Source organism: Hippocampus comes, unplaced genomic scaffold, assembly GCF_001891065.2.
Source record: "Hippocampus comes isolate QL1 unplaced genomic scaffold, H_comes_QL1_v1.1 scaffold1186, whole genome shotgun sequence".
Taxonomy (NCBI): Eukaryota; Metazoa; Chordata; class Actinopteri; order Syngnathiformes; family Syngnathidae; genus Hippocampus; species Hippocampus comes.
The window spans coordinates 1-9,172 of record NW_017805642.1 but is presented as its reverse complement, the minus strand read 5'-3'; the positions used below and the strand labels follow the sequence as shown (position 1 = coordinate 9,172).

Here is a 9,172-nt window from a genome sequence, read left to right as displayed (position 1 = left end):
GCGACTCGCTGGCGGCATATTGCCGTAATGCAGAGCACTCACAATCGGAGTGGCGGCTCACTTGACTTCAATTTTGCGAGTGGAGGCTGGCTTGACCGCAGTCCTTCGAGGAGCCGGCATAACGCTACCCAATAGCGACTTGTCACTGTACTGAGAGTTCTTATTCTTCCTGGGTGAAGTTTGGCTAGACCGCAGTTTATTAACTAATTTCAACGGAGCTGCACAGCCGAGCAACAGTAGTCTCACTTCACGATGTTGTTTTGGATTACTTCGCGTGAGTACCATTTATCTACTGTCTTCGTAATTAATTTATTTCTTTATTGTTGTATATATCAACTTTTTTTGCCCCACGAACCGATTTCATGTCAGACAATATTATCAGGGACCGACCTTTAAGGCCGGATAAATACAACAATATAATAGTAATATCTGTTTCTTGTTATTTTCGTATTTGAGGGCTGCGAGAGTTGCGTCGGATGATTTTAATGTTCAATAAAATAAGTAAAAACCCTTTTCTTTGCTTGATAATTGTTGCTATTTGCAGCCGGTAGAGTGCATATTTAGTTCACAAAGTCATTTATCAAAATGTATGCTAAATTTGTCACAAATATTTAAAAGAAAAGCTAAAGTTAAAATAGCTGTTTGAGAGCCAATAAGAGCCGGCTCTTTTCACTGAGCCGATCCAAATGAACCGGAGCACTGAAAAGATCTGAAAATCCCATCAATTGTGTGGACAGCCAGATCATCTGCTGCGACACTGCCCAAAGCTGTTCAACCAGCAGCGAAACGGAAAAGGGTCCGTGTAGCCCAGGCAACGCCGACCCCTCCAGTTGTTAACCGGGAACTGCAACCTGCATGCGGAGAGAAAGTTATAATGGTGGGTTGGACGGACAGTCCTGGTGGACACTGGGTCTTCAGTCACAATTGTGAGGCCTGATGTTGTTCCAATGGGAACCGTCTTAGAATCCACCTTTACAAAACTGAGGACCATGACCGGTGAAACGGCCAAGATGAGAGGCAAAAGGTTTGTGTTTGTCCTGGGCATTCGTCGACAACCCACTCAGCTTGGGTAGCCGACGTGAGTGATCGCTGCATTCTAGGACGGGACTTTTTAAAAGCTGCAAAATGTGTGGTGGACTTGGGAGCTGGGGTGCTCACCCTGCCGAGTGGTCGACATGTAGGGCTGATGACGGCGTATCGACAGGGTACTCCGGGGGTGACCATGAACACTGCAGACCCTGCAGCGGAGAACACAGACCGAAGACAGCATTCTATCCACCCGAGGACACTGGCAGTTGCTGCTGTTCAATGCTTTCTGCCGTCTTTGTTACTGATTTGTTGCTTTATTGTTGTATATGTTAGTTGCTCCATGTACAGCACTTTGTTTGCAGCGATGGCTGTTTGAAAGTGCTCTATAAATACAGTTGAGTTGTGTTGAGATTAAGGTCATGAGTTTTGGACTATGCAATGCACCCGGAACATTTGAACGTTTGATGGACACTGCTCTCAAACATTCCGAGGCAAAGGTGCCTGGTGTATTTGGATGATGTCCTCATCCATGGTGGGTCTTTTCAGGCTGCAATGGAGTCTCTGAGGCTGGTGCTGGGGAGAATTGCAGTGGCGGGGCTGAAACTGCACCCAGAAAAGTGTGACTTTATGCGGCGAGAGGTGGAGTTCCTGGGCCACAGAGTGAACGGTGAGGGCATCAGCACGCTGGAGGAAAAGGTCCGCAACATCAAAGATTGGCCAGTTCCAAGAGACCAGAAGCAGTTGAAAAGTTTTTTGGGGCTGGCCTGGTACTACAGGCGGTTCGTGAAGGGATTTTCTTGCATTGGGGCGCCCTTGTTCCGCCCCCTTAAAGACAACCAACTCTTCTTGTAGATGCCGGATTGTCAGGAGGCGTTCTCCAGCCTAAAAAGAGCCCTCATGAATGCTCCTGTTCTCACCCCGCTAGATCTAGCCTTGCCTTTTGCGCTCAACTCTGTGCGACAGTGGGTCCAGAGTGGCAGGAGGCCACCCCGGGAAGGCGTGATGAGACTCTTCGTTGCCACCAAAGGCTTTGTATTTGAAATGGGACTCCTGATACTGTCTATTAATTGTAGCCTTCTCTTACTTGAAAGTCATAGGCTCTTCCTCTGTCTCCTGGCTGGGCCTTTTCCCCTTCCCGAAAAAACGTTTCAGACGTTTGTTTTTTTTATGCGGTGACCTATCACGTGACCGAGAAGCACGCATTCACCTACGTCAAGAGTGACATACTGTAGACTGATAAAACAGAGAATCCGGTAACTTTTCAAAACAAAACATCTTTCAGATTTCAGATGAATAAAACTGAAGGAATGTAAGTTATTTATTCTTTCTGTGCGGCCCGGCAACAAATGAACCGTGGACCGGTACTGGTCCGCGGCCCGGCGGTTGGGGACCCCTGGAATATGATAGTTGTTCCATGTACAGCACTTTGCATACAGTGATGGCTGTTTTAAAGTGCTCTATAAATACATTTGAATTGAGTTGAGCGTAAGCGTAACGAAGACATGAAGACATGTCTGCCATCTTGTGATGCTGAACTTACAACTTCAAATTACAATTGACCCATGTATATTTAGTTCAGTGTTTCTCAAATAGTGGGGCGCGCCCCCCCAGAGGGAAATCGGTTCGTGGGGCAAAAAAAGTTGATAACGGCCCTTGAGGCTCCGTCAAGGGGGGCGCGTTTGACCTCGGGGAACATGCTTTTTTTCTTTTTTTACTGTCCGAAAATAACTTGCAGTTGCACCTCCACTACGTTAGGGGGCAGTGGCGCTCTCATTGGCAGAGTTTGCGCAGGGAGCATTCTAAGGGAGGAAATAAGATGAGGCGTATGTAACACTTGGCTTCACTGTGACAAGTTGGTGGCAGACGAGGAAAGATCGGTGAGCTAACTGTGTCTAAAAGTGTTGGTTGTACAGCATGAAGCTAAATAAATTAATGCGCCACTTAAAGACATTACACCCCAATCACGCTGATAAGCTGCTCGAGATTATTTTCCAGCGAAAACGTGCCGAATATTGCCAACAATCATGCCGCTTTGTGACTGCTACTTCAATAAACTGAAATACAGATCCCGGCTACACATTGAGCAGGAGCCGAGAGTTGCTGTGTCTAGCTTCAAACCTCGCTTCGAAAACCTGTGCATTGCAAAACGTGCTCATTGTAGCCATTAATCCAGACATCATCTTTTATTTTAAAAAAAAAAAAGCACAAATCAATTTATATATTTTTGTTTTGCTGGTTAATGTTTTTTTTTTTTTGAGATAATGTTGGTGATTAGTTTGAATGCATTATTAATCATTGATTTTATGTAATTTTATTTTTCAGTATCGTATGGTTTGACATGGTCAGTCAAAAAATATTTTTAGTTAAATTAAGAATTTAATGTAATTTTTGAATTTCAGATGCACTTTAAATCTTTTCACGGAGGGGGGTTTCCTCTTCCTAGGGGTGGCATGACAGAAAATAATTGAGAACCACTGATTTAGTTCAACACCCAGAGATTCAGAGATTCCTCGCCCCCCTTTCCTCACCAATTGTTTTTTTTAATCATGTTTTGAATTTTTCCTTTTTCCCCCCTAGGATTTTTTAGCCACATTTCACCTCCGTTTTTTTTTTGTTTTTTTTTTTGTGGCAAACATGGACATTTTTTTGGTGTGTTTAAGAAATAGATAGCATGAGTCTTTAGTCTGTGTGAGAGAGACTATGTTACAGTATTTTGTCTGTTTTTGTTTTCTCTTGTCTGCTAGTTGTTTTTGTGTGCATTGGCCACTCCATTGGTCCCTTCTGCAAAGTCACGTTTGATGCCAAAAGGTGCTACTTCCAAATCATCGAGGATGAAAACCCGCTTTGCGCTCCTTATCAGTGGATCAATGGGACGGTGGGTATTGGTGTTATCTTGCTAGTTACTTTTTCTTTCACTGTGCTAATACTGTCAAACTAGGGGATGGGATCCAGGTCTATAGGTACCATTTCAAATGAGAGTTGATCAAATGCTACCATCCTATCAGTCCGTGTGCTAACATAACACAATCGGAGTACAGAAAGGCAGCCACGGCACCTCAATAAGGATGTTACATCTCTCCATCTCAGTTGGGTGCCATTATGATAAATGATCAAAGGATGACATGCTAGCAGGTACCAGGAGCACACATAGCTAGGTAGCAACCTGAGTAGAGAAAGTGCTTTGGAAGCTTGATCAGATTTTTACATCACATCATGCTCTGTAGTCCACTACTATTTCTAGTGAGAATCAATAAAATGTGAAAATACAGCAATCTGAGTACAGAAAGATCTGAGGCAGATGAATAATAATGCATCACACTCTGTAGTCAGGTCTTACTTTGGTGAAATGCTCACATACTAGCAGTTGGTAGGCTATAGCCAGCCATCCAAGTAGAGAAAGCACTCAGGCAGCTTCCAAATGATCGTGCATCTGTTCTTTTTAGAACTTTGTGCTGGCTAACCACAAACAAATGTCCGTACCTGACATTGTAATCCATGGATGGAACGACACCTATCTTCAGCTCAGCACGTGTTTGGAGAAAATCAGTCGCAAACGAAACTGCCACAGAGAGGTCAGAAAATGTCATAAATGCACCAGCAACACGGTGTTCACATTTTTCCGAATGACATGCTAAGCTAAGTGACATATTTCTGTTGGTCTTTCTGCTCAGGATCATGAACAAACTGTCGACTGCAATGGTAAGTCTCATTATCATGATTGTTCAACTCCTCCATTTCTGTTTAAAAACAACAAAAAAAAAAAAACACGCGCTGACAACATAGATTGAACAAATGTGCAACACTGTGGAGTGATCACCTGTAGATTGCGGTCGACTGAACAAAGCAAATCAAAAAGCGTGTGAGGACTCCCCTAAATGTTAACACAAGAGTATGATTTTATGATTGGAAATAATCTCAATTCTCAAAATGAATTGACTCAAAAAAACCCCAAAGGACTCTTGCAGTAGTCACAATTAAGATGTGGTTTCAGTTGGGGCTCGCAAGTGCACAATACACATCATTTATGTGTCACGGCAACTTTGGACAAGAGGCCTGAGCCAGAGCCACGATTGCCTGGCCATTTGGGCCACATGGAAAAAAAGAAACCTTTTTTTTTTTTTTTGCTTGAGCGTTAGCATCGTGTCCGAGCTGCTGACACACATTTGCAAGCAGCAGCAACAGCAAAGGGAAAAAAAAAAAGTGAATACTGACACAAACAATATTAATGATGTAATTATACTTTTTTTTTTAACTGTCAAACTCTCAAATGAGCGGTCGACCTTCACAGAAATAAGAAACCATCAAACGGATGCCATAGTATGAGTTATACGAGTGTATGTTGCATGTGTGTTGCTGTTGAGCGGTTGTGATGAACCTCGGTGTCACGCTGCCAACCGTAAGTGCTCTCATTTCCGAGTTGTTGAACGCATCACTGGGTGGGAACGGGAAAAAGACGAGAGAGCTCGCAAGCAAAAGGGAAGTGTGTGCGATTTTTATACAGTAACTTAACGCTATATTATGTTCTGGCATCAGCTATGGCGATACAGTAGCTGTGGTTTGTTCATAAACGAAGTTCACTTATTGTCTCTCGTGATCCTGAGGAGATGCTAACATATCAAAAAAGCAGCACCTCCGATGCACTTTCACAGTGAGTAGCAAAAATTAGCTTCATGAGCTATTCATCCGTTTTCCATACCACTTATCTCTACTCGGGTCGCAAGTGTGCCGGAGCTTGTTGTAATATAAATTGCTCGTCAAGGTGTGCGAGGCCCTGCGATAGGCTGGCAACCAGGCCAGGGTGGACCCTACCTCCTGCCCTAAGACAGCAGGGACCTATCCCAGCTATCTTCCAGCACGTCCGGAATCCTTTTAAGCGGTTCAAATAATGGATGGATCGTAACTGACATTACAAATATTGGAAGAAAAGTACATGTTTTTTCACAACCACTAGTATCGGTAAACATCTACACAATGTACTAAATGTCCCCCCTCCTTATATCTATTTATATTGATGATTTATTTATTTTTTATTTTTTTAATGCGTGTTAGCGAATTCATCCTAGCTCCCTGGAAATAAAAGGGGTGTTCACACGGCAACTTTTACTCCGATGTAGCACCGGGGCTGCCCCCCGTAGAGCGTTGACACGTACAAAGTTATACCGGTGTAGCCCCTGAAAATAGCTTAAACCGGAGCAAATTTAACCCTGCTCGGGAGGTGGTTTAAAAATTTACTCCGGAGTAAATGCAGCACCAATATAAAATGGCACCAATATAAAATGGGATGTGTGAACGCTACAGGGGTAGACTCACTACGCGTGAGAAGAGTTGATTTCATACGGGTATTGCATAACTTGCATCCTGGGTATTTTGCACTTCTTTCCTTTCTCTCATCCTTTTACGGTGTCTGCTAGACCAGTGTTTTTCAACCGGTGTGCCGCGGCACCGGGCTACAAAACGGACCTTTGGATGTCAAGCAGCTAAGACAAGAAGAGCTCTGATGCTGGAAGAGAGGGTAAAAGTAATCAAAATGAAAGACGGAGCCAGCAAAATAAAAGACATTATCCAAGAAATTGATGTAAGTGAAAGTGAACGCTGGTCGTAAATTTTGCAATTTCTTTACCTTTTTTTCTTTCTACACTGACAATATGAAGTGTCAAATAAGTGTGTGCTCGCTCATACTTATGCACTATTGGAATAAAAATAGAGTACACGTACGTTTGTGTGTGCGTGTACACATACGTTTGTGTGCGCGTGTGTGTGTGTGTGTGTGTGTGTGTGGGTGTGTGTGGGTGGGTGTGTGGGTGTGCTTACATCTGAGATCAAATTTGCCACAGTGAAAAACCCCCTGTTGTGAAAAATTTCTTGCCGCAAACATGATTTCGTTGTAGAGGAGTTTCACTGTATACCCCAAACTGATCCAGCCTGATTATCCTCCCCAACATTATTAATGGTTTTCACAGTCTCAACAAATAAAGATACGTCTTTGTCCGTCTCTGTGCCTTCTCTTTTTCCGGTCTCCATGCCTTCTCTTCTTCCGTTCGACTCGAGAGGCGTTCATGACCGCCTCGGAAAAACGTAAATTAACTATTCCTTCAATGAAACTACGAAAATTGAAAATAATGCATCAAAACAGAAAATCAAGCGAGGAAATCACGAAATAAATTCTATAGCCCCACTACAGAATTTATTTGGTGATTTACTCGTTTGTGAATACAGTACACAACAAAGGAATAAATAAACACTTCTGAGACAGTCCAGTCTCCTCCAATTTAACTCAACTCAACTGTATTTATCGAGCACTTTCAAACAGCCATTGCTGCATACAAAGTGCTGTACATGGAGCAACTAACATATATATACAACAATAAAGCAATAATGAGTAACAAAGATGATAGTAGGCACCAAACAGTAAAGCTAAGACCAAATTTACTGACATCTGATCGTTCTGTTGCAGCTACGCTCAAGGAAGTGCCAAAATAAATTCTGTCGGGGGGCTATCGAATTAATTTTGTGATTTTATGTTTTGATGCATTACTGTATTTTAAATTTTCGTAGTTTCATTCAAGTAGTTGTTGGTTTACTTTTTTGGAGGCGGTCATGAACGCCTCTCGAGTCTAACAGAGGAACAGAAGGCACGGAGACAGACAAAGACGTACCCATATCTCCATCTAGTGGATGCATTGTACATTGCGCCTTATAGTCCAGTGCGTCCAATATATGAAAAAAATTAAAATATAGGCCATTCATTGAAGGTGCGCCGCATAATCCAGTGCGCCTTTTAGTGCGGAAAATACAGTACACTTTACACATGCGCATGTTTTATTTCCGTATTATTATCGTATTGCACGGCCGCAGAAACTGCCGTGTGAACGCAAGTGGGGCTGCACCGGGGTTAACACGCTTCTCTTTAGTAAGCATCTTTATACGTGTGAACGCTCCACAAAATTTACACCAGTGTAAGATATATCGCAACAAAATACATCAGTGCAGCATCGATGCAAATGTGTTCCGTGTGAACACCACTCAATACAACAAAGTGCCTGTATGTAGAATGGGGTAGACTGGTTGTAATAACAAACAGCGCAGTTCCCCGAAAACAGGAATACACAACAAGAAATACACGAGACACTCTGGCGTGACCGTCTGGCGCTTGGTGAGCAGAACAAACCGTTTTTAAAGTAGGCCCAGAATTTAAAGAAATATTCTGTCAGCATGTAATACAATAGGACGATCTCGATTTCTTACATCTGTCGTTGTGTTTTTCATTCACAGTTGACTGCAGTAAAATTTCAAAAGCTCTCCAGTCTAATGGTAAGTGTACACTGCAAGTACACAATCAGCACATACTGCTTGAATACCCCCCACCCTCCGACCCCTTCACATTCACCTCATTTGTGTCCGCACCTTGGCAACACTCATACAAAGCTAACATGTTTTTGTAAACGCATAGTTTGGAGTTTTACAAAAAGATCATGTATGTTTTTAATTGTTGTTATTGTTGTCAAAAAAAATGCATCTATCCCCCATGATGAACTGGGATTCACTGTACCATGTTGCTTACTGCACAAAAAAATGTTCAACCTTGTGCTCTTCTGACAGGAATTACACCTGGGATTTCCATTGCCGTGCTGCTGCTCTCTCTGGTGGTTCTGGGGTTCGTTGGTTGGTTCGACATCCGCCCCAGAGTTACTGGGAAAAGAAAAACTTGCGGATCATTTACAGCAGCAAAATTATTAAAGGGAGAACTAGACAAACAACAAGTACATAAATTAATGGCGGCAAACGATTAAAATATTTAATTGTGATTAAATGTATAAATGTCACCGTTAACTCATAATTAATCACAATTGAGCACACATTTTTATCTATTCTAAATTTCCTTTGATTTCTTTTTGTCCTATTTTTCCCCATTTTAATGCTCTCATCAACATGGAATAGCGGACTGGTTTTCTTTGTGCAAAATGCAAATATTTATTGAAACAACAATTTCAATTTTATATAAAAAATTTTCACTTGGAGCAGTTATCCACACTTGGAGCACATAATCGCTCACACAATATAACTGTCCATCAATTACAGTGAAAAAAAAAAGTCACACAAACGCTCCTTTAACAGCCTTTTTCAGGGAATCAAAACAGAGCAA

The 9,172-nt window shown here is 42.3% G+C and overlaps 1 long non-coding RNA gene across 2 annotated transcripts; it reads left to right on the top strand.

The window, feature by feature from the left end:
* Positions 1-2,779: 2,779 nt before the first annotated feature.
* Positions 2,780-8,860, top strand: LOC109522868 (uncharacterized). Of its 2 annotated transcripts, XR_002169645.1 has the most exons (6): positions 2,780-2,906; positions 3,774-3,904; positions 4,473-4,601; positions 4,701-4,728; positions 8,302-8,340; positions 8,629-8,860. It is a non-coding gene; the product is annotated as an uncharacterized LOC109522868 (long non-coding RNA). The 2 variants fall into 2 exon arrangements; XR_002169644.1 differs by lacking the exon at positions 8,629-8,860 and having other exon boundaries at positions 8,302-8,522.
* The last annotated feature ends 312 nt before the right edge of the window (positions 8,861-9,172 follow it).